The 15,920-nt window shown below is 38.4% G+C and overlaps 1 long non-coding RNA gene across 1 annotated transcript in view; it reads left to right on the plus strand.

Annotated features, from left to right (window-relative positions):
• LOC142838584 (uncharacterized) overlaps window positions 1-15,920 on the plus strand; it is a 188,160-nt gene that overhangs the window by 157,764 nt on the left and 14,476 nt on the right. The window contains exon 3 of the long non-coding RNA XR_012908600.1: window positions 12,078-12,165. This is a non-coding gene — a long non-coding RNA (uncharacterized LOC142838584). The remainder of the gene's footprint in view (window positions 1-12,077; window positions 12,166-15,920) is intronic.

Below are 15,920 nucleotides of genomic sequence, written 5' to 3' on the forward strand. Positions count from 1 at the left end.
TAAGCACCCCAAATTTCAGAAAGTAGCTGGGTTTTAAAATTGGAAACATCTCGATGGGACCAGGACCGCTGTAAAAGACAGTGGAGGTGCTGAAGAAATGAATCAGTGATTGAGCTCAGAGTGCTCTTCCAGAAGACCTGAGCTCAGTTCCCAGCCCCTGCATTTACAACTTAGAACCACCTGTAACTATAGCTGTGGGGATATCTAATACACTCTTCTGTTCTTAAGAGGTACTTATCTTTATTTGCATATACTGCCATACAAGACATACACATACACAAGAGTATTATGTAATTAGGAATTTAATATTACATATTAAACATTATATTCCTAAATAAACACATACACACATCAATGAAAAAAAGAGTCTGCAAATATGAAAAAGAGCAAGGAGTGGTTTCTTAGAGGGTTTGTGGGAAGGAAAGAGAAAGGAGAAATGCTAGAACTATATCATAATCAAAAAAAATCAAAAAAATTTTAAAAGAAAAGCTAAATCTTCAAAAAGAGGTGAGAAAATAGAGATCTTGAATTTGTTCTATCCTTTCTCCCTCGTGTTTTAACATCAAAAAGAAGACAGCTGTCTTCATACCAGGAATATGGTACTTCCTAGAATACAAATCTGCAGGTATTGAACTTCCTAGCCATTAGATTTGAAGATGTAAATGTTTGCTATTTAAACCACTCACCCCTTTAGTTTTCCCGAGTACCCTTGAGCTTTTTGTGAAGATGACAGTAGTGGTGAGCTTTTAAAGTCTCTTACCTTGGAAATGGTAGAGCTTAGGAGTGTTCAAGGAGCTGAGTACATTAGTTGTGTCAAAAGTGAACTGATCTGAAAACTTAAAAGTGATGATTACTGTAGTAGATAATTACTGTCGTAAAGAACAGTGAGTGCACAAGTCTAAGTGTTTTAGTTATATATTTTGGAGCTAAGTGTGTCTAAGTGGCAGCATAGCCTTATAGGTCATCTGTGGTTAGTGAGACAGGGACTGAGTGTAGAACGAAGTGATCTTCACATACCTTGAAATGCTTGCTTTTAACATGATAAGTCAGGAGAAAGTATGCCAGTTGAGGTTAAGTGGTTAAGTAGACTGGTGGAAATTGGAAATTTTGGTGTATAAAGATAATACAATGAACAGACTGAAAAAGAAACTCGTGAGATGAAATTGCCAATGGCGGCTCTCAATGCTACAGCATGGGATGTGTCTGCAATTGAAATTTAAAGAAGAAAAGATTTTTTTGGCTCACAGACCGAACGCAGAATCCGTCTTGGTGGAGGATGTGTGGCAACAGGAGCTTGGGGCAGCTTTTCCCATTGCATCCATTCAGAATACAAAGACGGATAGAGTGCTCAGTTCACATTCTCCTTTCTATGTTATATAGGATGTTGCCCCCCACCATATAATTTATATTTAAACACTTAGTGTGGTTCTTCCCACCTCAGTTAATTCAGTCTAGAAATTCTCACAGACCTGCCCTGGGGGTTGTTTCCATGGTAATTCTGAATCCCATCAACCTGACCAGAGTGCCTCTGTTCAGTTTTATCTATATTATTAAGCATGGTCTCAATCACCAGTGATTGCTTTTTTTCCCCTTACTGTATCTTAATCCCTTCTTTTTAGGCCTCTCATTTTAATTTTCACCGTAGTAGATAATTGTCTTAACCTCTAAAGTTCAGTAGATTGCAAACTTATCCACCGAGGCTGTGCTGTGTCTAACTGAGCGTGGCTCAGAGCGATGCATGCAGAAGCACTTCAGTGACTGTCAGCTTTATCTAATGGGATTGCATTTACCGTGAAAACATTGCTTTTCCAGTGTATATTGCAGTTGCTTCCCTACAGAAGAGCATGCATCATTTTTTCACGCACCTTTATGTTTTTGCTTATGAACGTCATCATCTCATCACCACCATATCCCTCAGCTGTAAATTTTGATTGACTCTTACAAATGCAAGACAGCTTCAACTGAGCAAACATGCAGGTAATGCTCACATCTTTAATGCAGATAAAAACTTTTGCTGAAGAGCTTCATTGGCTGCAATGACCAACATTAAGGGTTGCTTGGCAATGCTGACAACAGGCTTAAAATCTCGAGAAGATGTTTTCCCCTACCCTCATCTTGATGTCATTTGCAAGTTTAGGCACTGTCATGCTTTTGTTTGGAAATGCATCTTACTTGCAGTTACCTTAGCAATTTTAATTGCTTTCTTCTTTACCAGCTGGCACATTGCACAATACACAGTTGATTCTCATTATTCATGGTAGCTATGTTCAATAAGTAACTGAAAATACTGAATTATTAAATGGTGAGCCACTGCTCCCAGTCATTTCTGCCAACTGCTTGTCACAGGGTTTTTTTTTTACAATCAATGAATATATAATACTGTGTTTGTTTCTATTCAAATGATATGTCTCATATGTATTTTTAGCTCATTAATGTTGAACTTACTCCATTGTAACCCCTGCCCGAGGAAATATACCTAGCAAGAGTGTTTTTCTTTTTTCACAACACATATCACTTTTTTCTTGCACTTGACTCATCGTTTCAGAAATATATTTCTGATAGGGCCTCTTTAAGTAATGTATAGGTTGGAGAATCACGCTAACCAATGTTCTGTGAATTATTTGAGGGATCACAAAGGTGTTAGCAGTGTTGCTTCTGGTGTTATGAATTAACATGTAGATGAATGAACAGTCACGATATAATATGTAAAAAAATGTTTTCAATGAAAAAGAGAAAAAGAAATCTGGGACATATGTATGATGAAACCTGTATTTAATAATGATTGGATATATTAGCAATTCCATCAGAGCTGAAGATAATTTATTTTATTAGTTAATTATGAACTCAAATGTTTATTAAGTTCCTCCTTGTTCTATCATTTGCATTTTCTATTAGTGTTAAGAAAGAAACTTTTTAATAGGGCTGGAAAGATGATACAGTGGTTGAAAGAATTTACTGTTCTTACAGAGAATCCTCATCTGGAACCCAGCAGCAAAATGGTGGCTCACAACCATCTTCTAATTCCAGCTTCAAGGGACCCAACACTCTCTTTTAGTTTCTACAAGAACCAGGAATGCACACATGTTGTGCACAGACATATATGCAGGCAAAACACATGCATATAAAATATCTTTATTAAAGAAAATCTTTAGTGTTGCTACATATATTTATATAGTGTGCTTAAACTTTTCAGGTAATAAAAGTGAGATGATTCAGCAGCATAAAGCAATTATTTTAAAAGCCAACATCATGCTGGAATATATTAATAGAAGCTGCTCTAGCTTATCACACTAATCTTGCTTCCATATTTGGCAATAATCAAGCTTTTACTGAAGTATTTATGAAAGTTGTAGAAAAATTGGATTTCACTCAAGGAAGATCAACAAAATATAAATGAGACTATTAGAAAAGATGAAAAAAACTCTGGGACTCCATGGAGGTCAGAGGACACCAAAGAGGACCATGCATTAAAAACTGCCATCCAGTTTAGACCAATACTTGGCCCAAGACTCAATTTAAAAAAAAAAGTGTTTGATTAATTAAAGTACTTAAATTAAGGCTTAAAGGACAGAGATCAGTGGTTGTACATTAGTACACTGGCCAAAACTGCTTGAAATAAATTAAAGTTCTAGAAATACATTAGCGATGATTTAAAAGTGAGCCTCCTGAGCCTTGCGAGTGGTAAAATACTGGAACAGAATTCAGTGGTAGAACATGAAGTGTCCTGCATCCCTATTTATTTGAGCCAATTAGTCAGGAAACCACTTTGAGTTTTTTAATCCAGCCTAGCCACAGGGTGAGAGGGGGTTCTGTTGCTTGCCTTTCTAGGCTTCCCAACCAGATTTGCAATGCTGATTGACGCATAAGGGCATTCGTATTCTTTCATCTAGGCATTAACTATAGTTTTATTTATGTATTTAATCTGTGCACGACGTGGTTGTAATCATATTTCTAGATTTTGCTCCCACGTGAAAAACAAAAGCATGTCCATTTGGATGTTTCGTGAGATTTTCTCCTGATGAAGAATTTGAACTAAGCTACAAAAAAAAAAAAAAAAAAAAAAAGAATGAACTAGACATTGAACTGATTCTTTTGCTTTCACAAATAGTAACAATAACAGTTTTATAAGATTTATTATCAACCTAAATCCCAAGCCTTATAATGAGATTTTAAACATTTTATATCATATGTCTCTTTCATGTTTTATCTTCCCAAATTCTCCAAGAAATAGTTGCTGTTGCCATTTCTTTCATGGAGGCACATCATTGCTACTTGCACATTCCCAGGGAGAGAAAGAATGGGAATTCGTAACATTTCTTCTTACTCACCGATTTTAAATTACCATTCTATTGTATTCATGTAGCCGTCCATGTTTCAAAATGTATTTATTGATGGACCTATTAAACATCACGCTTTTTCTAAAGTGCTGGGGCCCAGGCTGAGTTTCATGGGGGAACAAATATGATATGAAAATATACTTACAGGAAGCCTGTTGGGGAGGACTCTTAGGGAAAAGAATTTGAGAAAAAATAAAAGCAGCAGAGGTGAGCACAGGAAGGAACTGAATTATAGCTCATTAGCAGAAGAGAAAACCTCATCATCCTGTGTCTGAATGGGACATTTGAAGTGCACAGTAGCTCTTAAAAGTTGTGCCAGACTGTGGCAGTGTCAACTGGTACACGGCAAAGGAGTTCACTTGGTGAGACCGATGCCACCATGTTTTTTTAAGAAATTCAACAGTGGGTCGCATTTTGAATCCATCAATACACACAAATGTGTGAGTACCTACCCTCATACTTATTTAAAGGTGAGGACATAGGAGAAGCTGATCGAGTGTACCTTTTTACAATAGTATGAGATGATACACAGAAGGAGATAGATGACTAGAAACAAACGGAGTTCCAAGCCTATCGGTTGGGTGTGGGGCAATGTAAGTAAAGCTTCACTGAGGGGATGACTTTTACCCAAACACCTGCAATAGATGAGAAGATCGTACAGGTGAGTTTATTACGAAGAAAATAAATACACACAAAACTTCTGAAGAACATTCATAGACTGAGACATGGGAGGTAACTGACCAGTGAGACTAGATCATAGCCCACAGAGGACAAAACGGTATGATACAGAAGCCAGAGAGACATAATCACAAATAGGAACCCAGAGGCTGCATGCGGTCTGTAACACTTTAAGGATTTTGACATTTCTTCTGAATGAGTTGGGAATTGGAGAGTGTTGAGAAGAGGCGTGAATGAGCTGACAAACGTTCCTTCTTCTGTGCTAAAAACAGACTGGAGGGAGACAAAAGGCAAAAATAAGATAAGAGTTAAATTACCCAAACTGTCCAGGCCACAACTGTTAGCATTAAGATGAAGGAGTTAGGCTGCATCTGCTGGAGAGTGGAGACATCAGAACTTGCTGGCCAAGCCATATAATTTACTTTTAAGTTGTTTCCTATTACAGTATAGGCAAAGCATTAAATTTCCCAGAGAGCTGGTACAATTACCTTAATTTAAGGACTCAACCTACATTCTACTGAGTAGGCTGTGAAGATTAAACAGGCAGCGTATGTGATGTGTGGACAGAAAGATGCCTACCAAATGCTATTTGGCTCTGATCCATTGCCTTCAACCTTTTCCAATATGCCTTTATTCTTTTTATTCTTCATGTATTCTAAAAACACATACTTTTACTGTATGTGTAACTCATGGCCTTTAGGCTGAAAACATCCCAGGAGGGGCACAAAGGAACCCAACACATTAGTAGGTGACAATGTCCTGTCCAAAGATACCTCTGCAAATCAAATGCAAACACGGCAAATGGAATTAATTTTGTTTTAAATGAGAAAATACAATAGCATTAATTAATTAAAATGATTTAGGTGAAAGTTTATCAAAAGTTAAGGAAAATATCCCTTGACTTTACTCTTAATTTGATGTAGGTTTAAAAGCAGAATGAAGCTTCTTACTTGTTGGATTTTGAATCCTTCCAGATATGTTATAAGAACTAAAACTTGCCATGGTGGTTTTTGAAAATGTGATCTCTGAATTTTAAAGGTTTATTTCAAAGAAACATATGCTCTCCCAGCTGCCTATGTCTAATAAAGCATCCACTGACAGAAGGGAATAAAAAGAAATGGAATATAACATTTCAGCAGTGCCTCACACACACTGAGGACTTTGCCATCTGAATGCAGTTGAATATGGTTAACATGCGAAGTGGGGATCATGGGAAAACGGAAGTCCCTTCAATGCATACAGGATGCCTGACTTCCAAATGCAATGCTATTTACAACACATAAGGGGCAAGCCAGGATTATGAACATAAAACAAACAGTGAGTTGTGTTAGTTATGGATAAAGCATCAATAAGATTGTTTTTGTGAGAACAAACAATATGTGATGTTTCTCTTACAGGCTCTGTGTGTTATTATCCAGTGTATTTTGTGCAAGGGCTTTGCCTGTTCAAGGACAGAACTGAAAGTACAGCAGCAGTTTGTCCTGTTGCTCACGTGAATATTTTTATCCAAGGTGACAGTGGGCAAAAGAAGTGAACAGGGAATAAAGCATTATACTTACTAATAACCAAATGCCATGCTTTCAAATGGAGTTGATGACTTAGATAAAAGATCCCTTTTCATACAGCAGCTGGTATTTATTAATTGTATGATTTACCTTTCAAGGCCAGTGTGGTTTTGGATGCAGATCATCCTAATCTTACTTTGGGATAAATATGACAATATTGACAGGACTGTTGGGATGGAACAAGGATGTTGCCACCCTGTCTTGTCTTTCTAAAGACTCTTCCCCAAACAGGAAATGTTGCAGTGAGAACATTTAAATTCTAGAAAACTTTACTAAATGTCCCTTTCAGAACCCTCTGCAGAGTTAACTGAGCATACAGATTCCTCTGCCATATGCAAATCCTCCCACCTTCTGAGTACTGCCAAGAAATCTCACTTAAGATCTTTGCATGCAATTTTTTTTTTAAAAAAAGACAATTCAAAAACCACAGACCATACATTTGAGAAGACCAAAACGAATCGTTCTATTTGGTTGTCCCTTGCTTTGCTCACATGTAAAGTATGTGGAATTATATTTATATCATTAGGTCACATTGTGAAGATCATATTAGAACAACTTAGACAAAATTCATACAGTGTTTTGAATCACTCATTTTGGCCCAGCATTTGTACTTTTCTGGGGTATTTCAGAAGAGATAAGGAAATATTTTTAAGAAAGTGATATATCATGAAGTTCAGACATGTTCCTCATAACAGTAAAGAAAAAAACATGAAAAATAAATGAGTAATGAGTTTGAGACTTCCAGTAAAATTAAAGAAACATGTTTACTGAATTTACATTATCCAATTTTCAGTTTACAAAATGGAGTTGTGTGTGTGTGTGTGTGTGTGTTTGAGAGAGAGAGAGAGAGAGAGAGAGAGAGAGAGAGAGAGAGAGAGAGAGAGAGAGAAATTGGGGGGGGTTATGTGTGTGTACATATAAACACTTATACATTCATGTGTATACAAGTACATATATATGTTTTTAGATCTGATAATACTATTAACGTCATAAAATCCACTGCAAAACTATGATGTAATTGGCACCAGACAATTTTATGTGTGGCAATTTAATCTTCAAAAGGAAATAACTATCACACCTCTGTAATCAATGAACCCATTTCTCTTTCCTACAAATTTATTTTTCTTAGAAGAGATAGAAAAAAAAAACTAAACTAAACTAAAGGGAAAAAAAAAAGAATCTGGTTCCGAAGTTTCCACTGGACATTTTATTTGTCTAAGGCAGTGCTTCTGAACATGTGGGTCATGACCCCTCTGGGATATCAAATGACCCTTCACAAGGGTTGCATATCAGATCTCCTGCATATTAGATATTTACATCACAGTCATAAAGGTAGCTAAATTGCAATTATGAAGGAGCAAGGAAAATAATTTTATGATTGAGGGTCACCACAGCAGGAGGAGCTGTATTAAAGGATCTCAGCATTAAGAAGGTTGAGAACCACTGGTCTAAGGGATCCTTGATATAGAAAGGAGCAAGATATGATCTCACAATCACTGGTGAAAACTGAAAAGCAATGGGCTGGGGGCCAAGGGGCCCGTGATGTCAACACACTCTGGGTTGACTGTTCAGCACAGTGAAGAGGAAGAAAGCTCTTGGAGAGGAGATGGAAATATTAGAGGCAGGCAGTGAACAGCGGGCTGATGGGTGAAAAGAAGTTAAGGGAACCAGCATGGCATACAGCTCGTTTACAGGGGGGTTGGAGGAATGCTATAAAGGCATCGTTCTCATGACCGTAACAGAATAAATCTAGTGTGCATAGGAAGCTCTCAAGGTGATCAGTGTTTCTGAGGAGCATCGTATCCAGGAATACAGAGAGCAGAGCACAGCAAAGACAGAGAATTCTGTAGAAGCATCTTGAAAGGGGTTAGCCTGGCTTCAACCTGTTCTTGATACCCTTAAACATGGCCTCCTTAGATACAGCCTCGTTCTCCTGGACTGGACCCTAGACTCGGGGGCTCAAATTCTGGGAACCTTCTCTTAAAATTCCTGACAATATTACCTTTGAATTTGTGTTGGAAGTGACAAATGGTGGAGAAAGTGCTAGGACATCAGAACTTGCCTCTTATGCCTTCTTGTCTCCATCGCTTGCCAGAGATTCTCAGTTCGTGTGTGTGTGTGTGTGTGTGTGTGTGTGTGTGTGTGTGTGCGCGCGCACACACACACGCTGTATCTCTGTGTATGTGCTTTCTCCCTTTCTTCTTCTTCTTCTTCTTCTTCTTCTTCTTCTTCTTCTTCTTCTTCTTCTTCTTCTTCTTCTTCTTCTTCTTCTTCTTCTCTCTCTCTCTCTCTCCCCCCCCCCCGCTTTCACTCTCTCCTGCTTGTGATGGGGAGGTGGGGGTAGCAGGCAGCTGGAGTTGCGGGCCAGACACAGGCTTCTGGAAGGTTTGTGTTTGCCTGTCTATGTTCATTTCCATTCACATGGAAACAAGGCATTCATCATTTTCTCTTAATCATGGGATAAATTACAGAAGAAATGAAAAGCTTTCCCCCTACTCCTGTATGCCATGAATAATTATAACCTGAAGATCAGAAAAACAAAGCAGCCAATAACTGGCTCTTAACTCAGACCAAAATGGGTGATCCTGCCTCAGCTCCTCAGATTGAGACTGAGATTCAGACCTGTCTCCTCCCATCTTATGTTTCTGTCTAGTGCTGGGATTAAAGGCATGTACCACCACTGTCCGACCTCTATGGTTAGCTAGTGTGGCTCCTGGGATTAAAGGTGTGTGTCACCACTGCCTGGCCAGTATGGCTGACTAATGTAGTTGCTTTGCACTAATTTTCAGACAAGTTTTATTTATTAAAACACAAATAATACAGCATTATACTTGCACATACATACAGCACTGGCATTTTGTGCTGGATCTTACAGACTGTATCCCTGGGCCTGATATGAGGTGCCCATATTTCACAGACATGGCCTGGAGAAAGGTACCTATCAGTGAGCAGTGAGAACACTCATCAGTGGTCCTAGAGAGGATGGATGACCACATTGAGGTTATGGGGGCTGAAGAATGTTAGATTCTCAGCAGTTGCCAAGGAAGCATTTGTGAGAGACAGGGAGAACATCCTGTCAGAGTTCCAAATGGAACTAGGTCAAAGTTTTCATGAGTGCACCAAACCCCAATGGTCATCTTTACTGGCTAAGGCCCCTGCTCAGGGTTCAAGACAGAAAAGCTGAAAGGTTCCTATTAATTGATTCGGTAAATCCTTTCCAATGGTCTATTCATAGAAATTTCACTTTGAATCTGAAGCAGTTTCTTATGTTGAATGCAGAGGGAGCTTCGAGGTTTGGTTGTAGAGATGGGGGACGCAACAGAGCAATGAAAACCTTAGGTTTCATTTTTATTATAATCCACTTTTATTTTATTATTTGTTTTATTTAGATTATCTCTTACTTGTTAGAATGTTACAGACATTTTAACTCTAGGGTGGCCTAGAACTCATCGTGTGACAGAGCTTGGCCTTGAACTCGTGGGTCTCCTGCTTCAACCTCTCAAGTGCTGAGATTACAGACCTGTCGGGCTGGTATTCACTTTTCTAGGCTGGCTGCAACACAAACCTAGCGAGTTTTAGGCAACAGAAGAAACAGCTTTTGGTACCTCAGTTTTAGCTACCAGCTTTTAAACTGGGATGAATGCCATTAGTTTCTTTTAAGGTTTATCTAGAAAATAGAGGTTGTACTTCTTGCTTTCTGGATGCTTGGTATATAATGTATGTTTAGTTTCCTTCCAAATAATTATAAAAACACAGTGACTTTAATTCAAATTTGCCCCACCCCACGAAGGATTATAGGATTCATCAAAGTACTATTTGCCGGGTTTAAGAGAAGTTACAGCCATCCTTCCTCTTGGCGGACTCCACAGCTCTTGATGGTTAAAGCCTTAGGTGGAACAGTGGAAAATTGAAACACAAGGTGAAAATAACAGGGTGAAGTTGCAATGCAAAGGAAGACAAGGTGAGGCCTGTAAATATCGAGTATGTGGGGTGTCTTAGAAGAGTCTTATTGAACTGGGGAGACACTCAGAAGGAAAGAAATATCGTATTTATCTAAGTTTTGTGCAGGTTTTTACTCCACATCACCACTATTTCGAAGTGGTTTGACTGTTTTATATATTGTTGTCTTTTTCCTTTCAATGCATCATGGGAAAACAGAAAATGTAAGTCGGCTCAGCCTCTCCTCATACAACTGAAATTGAGCGCATGAAGGAAAGGTCCCAAACGAGCAACAGAGGACCTGGTGAGATGGTTCAGGAGCTAAATGTGTTTCCTGACATTGTCACGTTGGTGACAGTTCCATCCCCTAAACGCACATACATAGTGGAGGGAAAGAACCCACAAACTGTGCTTTCACCACTGCCCACAAACCCCTCTCTCACCCCTCTTTCTCCTTGTCTGTCTGCCTCTGTATCTCTCTGTCTCTCCATATCGCTCTCTCTTACACACACACGCACACACAATAAATACAATAAAATGTTTTTAAAGACTGACAGAGGCCAGCACAAGAAATCCACTGCCAATCCAAAGAGCCTAATAAACACTGCACGATTTATAAAAAGATCCATGGCATTTAGCCCGGAAACTAACATTCAAGTATAATTCTTCACAGCCTTTTCCATAATTAACCAAAATCTCAGAATAAATGCTACTGAAATATCTTTTCTGATATTTCATATTTAAGGTTTTAGAGTAACACACGTCTTGACGGTTTCAGAAAAATCAAGAAAAAAATTCAAAATCATATTGCTCATACTGTGTCTCAAAATTGTACCCCCTCCTCCAGACGTAAGGACAGTAGTTAGTGTAAGGTTTTCGTGTTGAGGCTAGCTCAAGTCACAGGGGAGAAGAAAAGTAGTGCCTGTATGTGGCTGTATAGCTTCTTGGAAAAGATCGCCATCTAGGGGAAATTGACAGAGCCAACGCCACATCTGCAATGCACCATCTGCTGCTTAATTCCAGTGACAAGCATAAAAAGAAAAAAATAGGGATTGAGTACCACATTGCAATAAGTGAGTTGACTCCTCTCAGTAGCACAGAATACCTCTGGGGTCTAGAAAGCATGTGTGCACCGTTTTGTGTCTATTCCTATCATTAGGCCTGTGTCTACGTTATGTTTACACGCGAGGAATTGCTTTCTCATGTCTTCTTTCATATCGGGCAAAGGTATTTAAATAGACATTTTTAGAAAATAAGTATATGTTGTTACAAGAATAAACGTTGTGTTTAGGGCAAATTTTGTGATTTAAAAGCATCAAGGAATATTGATTGATATCTTCAGACCAATTGAAAGGTCTGAAGCTGCCAATGTATTTAAAAAATCTGTGTGAATGAAACCTTAATAATGGATAACCTTAAACTTATTTCTTCTTTAAACTGAGCGTGTCTCTGAATCATTTAAGGCATTTAATCACTGTTTCAGAGGAACTTGAAATATTTGGATGCACATTAAACACAACATATCATTCATGTACTGATATTAATGTGATTCTTGCAGATAAAAAATATTGAAAGAAAGCAGCAAAGAAGTCGAGAAGTTAAACAGTGGCTTGACAGCTAAAGCGCGAATGTCCTGTTTGAAAAAGGTACTAATATCAAAAGTTGACTTCTTTCCACAAGATCCAAAGCTGATGCTGTATTAGAAATCACAGAATTTTTAGATGAGAACTGCTGGTAGTTGATCGTAGATTTTCATTTCTGTGGTTATGTGTCTGTATGCACACTCAGCCTGTGATGGCCTGGTCACATGAGTGTACCGTGCCTATGGGAATGTGGATGACAGGTCTTGGCACCTGGTGTCTTCTCCACTTATTTTTCATGAGCGTTTTCAAGACAGAATACCTTGATGATGCTGGAGCTCACTAACTCAGCAAAGACTAAGCTGGCCAGGGACCTCCAAGGATGGCCGTATCTGCACACCCAGCCCTGAGGTTCTAACTACCCACCGTGTGTGGCTTTTTACATCGAAACTGGGATTTGAACTCAGCTCCCCATGCTTGTGTCATAAGCACTATATGGCTTGAACCATCTCCACTGTTCATGAATTTTCATCAGTTCAGGAATTATAGAATTTATAACATAATTATACTACACTTGGGCATACACCCCAGGACTTTATATCCCACTGCTTAGATACTAATACTTCCATGTTCTTTATGGCTTTGTTCATAACAGCTAGGAGATGGAATTAACCAAGATGTCTATCAACGGATGTATAAATTGCCCATCAGCAATGAATGGATAAGAAAAATGCTGTACTTATACAAAATGGCATATTAAATGTAAAAAAAATATGGAGTGCAGCTCAGTGATAGATCTTAACAAAATTTTACTGAGTACAGTCACTCAGGTCCCTGAATTCAAACATTTCACGATTTCTCTCATATATGGATCTTAGCTTCAAATCTATTATATATTTGAAATGAAGTACATGTTGAAGCCAGGAAACCATAGGGAGGAAGAGATAAGAAATTTGAATAAAATGAAAAAGAAGTGGAGTACTGTGTCCAAAAAAAGTTCAAATATGGTGGGTATAGGAAATGAAGGGGTTGGGATGGATTTGCCGAAATAAAAGAGGCATGTGGAGATGTATGGAATCTATTATCTTCTAACCCATGGGGAAAATAATTAGGGAGCACTGTTAGAACATAGATGGCATAAGAGGAAAAAGGAGGGGGTACATCTGTGTTAAAGGTTTCAGAGGGATAGGGTAACTTGGAGGAAAAGAGAATAAGTGTGGGTTAGTCTAAATGAGGTATAAATGAAGAAACCTTACAGAAATCTATTAATTTTATAATCTAACAAAAATATTATATACAAGAATTTGAACAGAATATCCTTTAAGGGTAGACAGAGGCACTCCCAGAAGACGTGGAATATTATATGAAAATCTCAGAGCTAGACACAGGATACCTTCCTACAAATTGGTCCTACAGATACCCAGAGTCACGCAAGCAATACAGGCAAATGGTTGCCTACCTTAACTGTGTGATAAGACCCTAATACTGAAAACACCCCTGAGTTTGGATGCAGGTCAGAAATTAGCCTCAAGCTGGACAGAAAACACTTTCACTGACAGCTAACTTACATAATGCCAAAAGGCAGGCGCTATATGGCCTGCTTGAGGAGAAAAAAAAATCACAAATAGTGTTGCCCAATGCTTGGCCCTACCTGCTTCGGTACTGACCCTATGGGCAAGATGCACCCACTAATGTAAGCATAGTGCATTGGTTATGGTGATAACAATTGTTTTCTGATGGCCTGTGAGACCTGATCCACAGGAGGGATTTCATGCCTAGTTCTACAATTCTGATTAAAAGCCCATGAATGTAAAATGAATTATAAAAACTCAGAGACAGAAATTGGGGTTCACACTGAAAACTAGAGAAGCAAAGCAGCTAAGACACTAGAGAGGTCTTACTTCTCCCAAGACTGGGCAACTGTAAACTAAGCAGACTAGGCCTCTCTCTCCTCCCATTTTATAATCCCTCTAGTGCTGGGATTAAAGGTATGTGACTCTTTAGGACTGAAAATAAAGGTGTGAGCCACCACCACCTGGATTTTTTTCTACATTGTTCTTGTGTAGCCCCTGGTGGTCTTGAACTCAAAGATCTATTTGTCTTCTGAATACCACGATTAAAAGTGTGTGTGTGCCACCATTGTCTGACCTCTAGTGAATTTAGCTTTGCCTCTGGTTTTCAGGCAAGAAATACAAATAAAATACCATTACAACTAGGCAGGTCACAGGCCCTAGTGGGGAGCCTGCTTTTGATGTTTTTGTTAAGGGGTCATGCTGTCAAATTTCCTTCCTTTTGCCCATAGATTTGTGTGACACTCAACTTCGGCTAGAGAAGTTTCTTAATCTGGTGGTAGTGGTTGGTACGAGGACTAGTAACCAGTCAGACTGCTAAGTATATGTAACCACAAGGCTCAGGGAACACTCCAGAAGAAAGGTAGAAAAAGAGTGTTGAAATGCTGACCTCTGGACATGACATAGCTGTTGAACACATCAGTTCACAGAAGCTATGATTATCTGCACATGGTCAAGCCAGGTAAAATTGCAAATTGAGTGCATAGTGAGAGATCTCCAAAGCTCTACTCTTTGCAGAGGAGCTATGGGCAGTCGCTGGCACCTATAGGAAGGAAAATTATACTTCTTCAAGGATGTGGGTATTGATAAGCCCATACCTTGTAAATGGCCAAACTACCACACGCATCTGAAAGACATTAAGTGAATTCATACTTATTAATATCAAAAAATGGACAAAAAGTTGGGAGAAGGTCAGACTATTGTCTCCTATGGGAAATTGGAAGTAAGTAGCAGTAGACAGTTATGAAAAATACTTCATGCAAATGTGGCCTTTTAAAAGAAAAAATAAAAACAGTATTTTTTAAAAAAGGAACTGGGCTTATTTTTCCTAAGGCCTTTACCCATCATTTGTCAGAATCTTTTATGAATAAATGTATTGTGTCTTCTTTCATTTATATTTATGCAAAACTCTGGCTAATAGATACCTTGTGATGGGTAGATATTAAATGTATTAATGTTCAGAGTATTATTATAGGAGAATTGTGGAGTAGGCAAAACTCTAAAGAGAGGAAAGCAAAACTGCGAGACATAGCCAACATGAGACATTCTCATTTCGTCACATTCCCTACTGTGAGGTCACATCCTGCCCAGAGATTGTCCCTACTAAGTAAATAATAAGCCCATGACACAGAGCCTATTACTTATCAATTTAGCCATTTATGGGGTGCTCTTTGGCCTGTGTTCTGGGCAATTACCGTTCATATAACTATTGGTAAAATGTTCTGAACATAATCCTGGCTACTCCATAAATTATAAGCTAATTCCTATCATTTAGTAGAAACACATAGCAGATTGTGCAAGTTAATTAATGCTAGGTTTCCAAGTTAGCTGTGACCTTTGCTCTAAGTGTTTATTAACAAAATATATAACCATATAAAAATATAGTCTTCCTACACAATGAAAGATATTTAAGAAATGGACCTAGTGCAGAAGACTATAATTCCAATAAGATTTTAATTACTCGGAGTATCTTTCTGGTAATTGTTGCTACCTTAGTAATTTCCATAGCCAACCCAGAGGTGGTGATAGACCAATGGTAAGCTTTTGTTTATTAAATTATGTATACATATGTAAATGCATACACACATGCTCAAAAGTGCTGCCTACACATATAATTTCAGGGAATGGTGGTTAATTTAGTTATGAAAAAGAAAACATGATTGCATAAATGAAGATGAATTCATCAACTTCAGTTGGTAATGAGTAGGTCTAGGAAGCACAGGTTACCTTCAGTGTGCAAGATACAAGAAA

The sequence above is a fragment of the Microtus pennsylvanicus genome, chromosome 20 (genome assembly GCF_037038515.1).
Source record: "Microtus pennsylvanicus isolate mMicPen1 chromosome 20, mMicPen1.hap1, whole genome shotgun sequence".
NCBI classification, from domain to species: Eukaryota; Metazoa; Chordata; class Mammalia; order Rodentia; family Cricetidae; genus Microtus; species Microtus pennsylvanicus.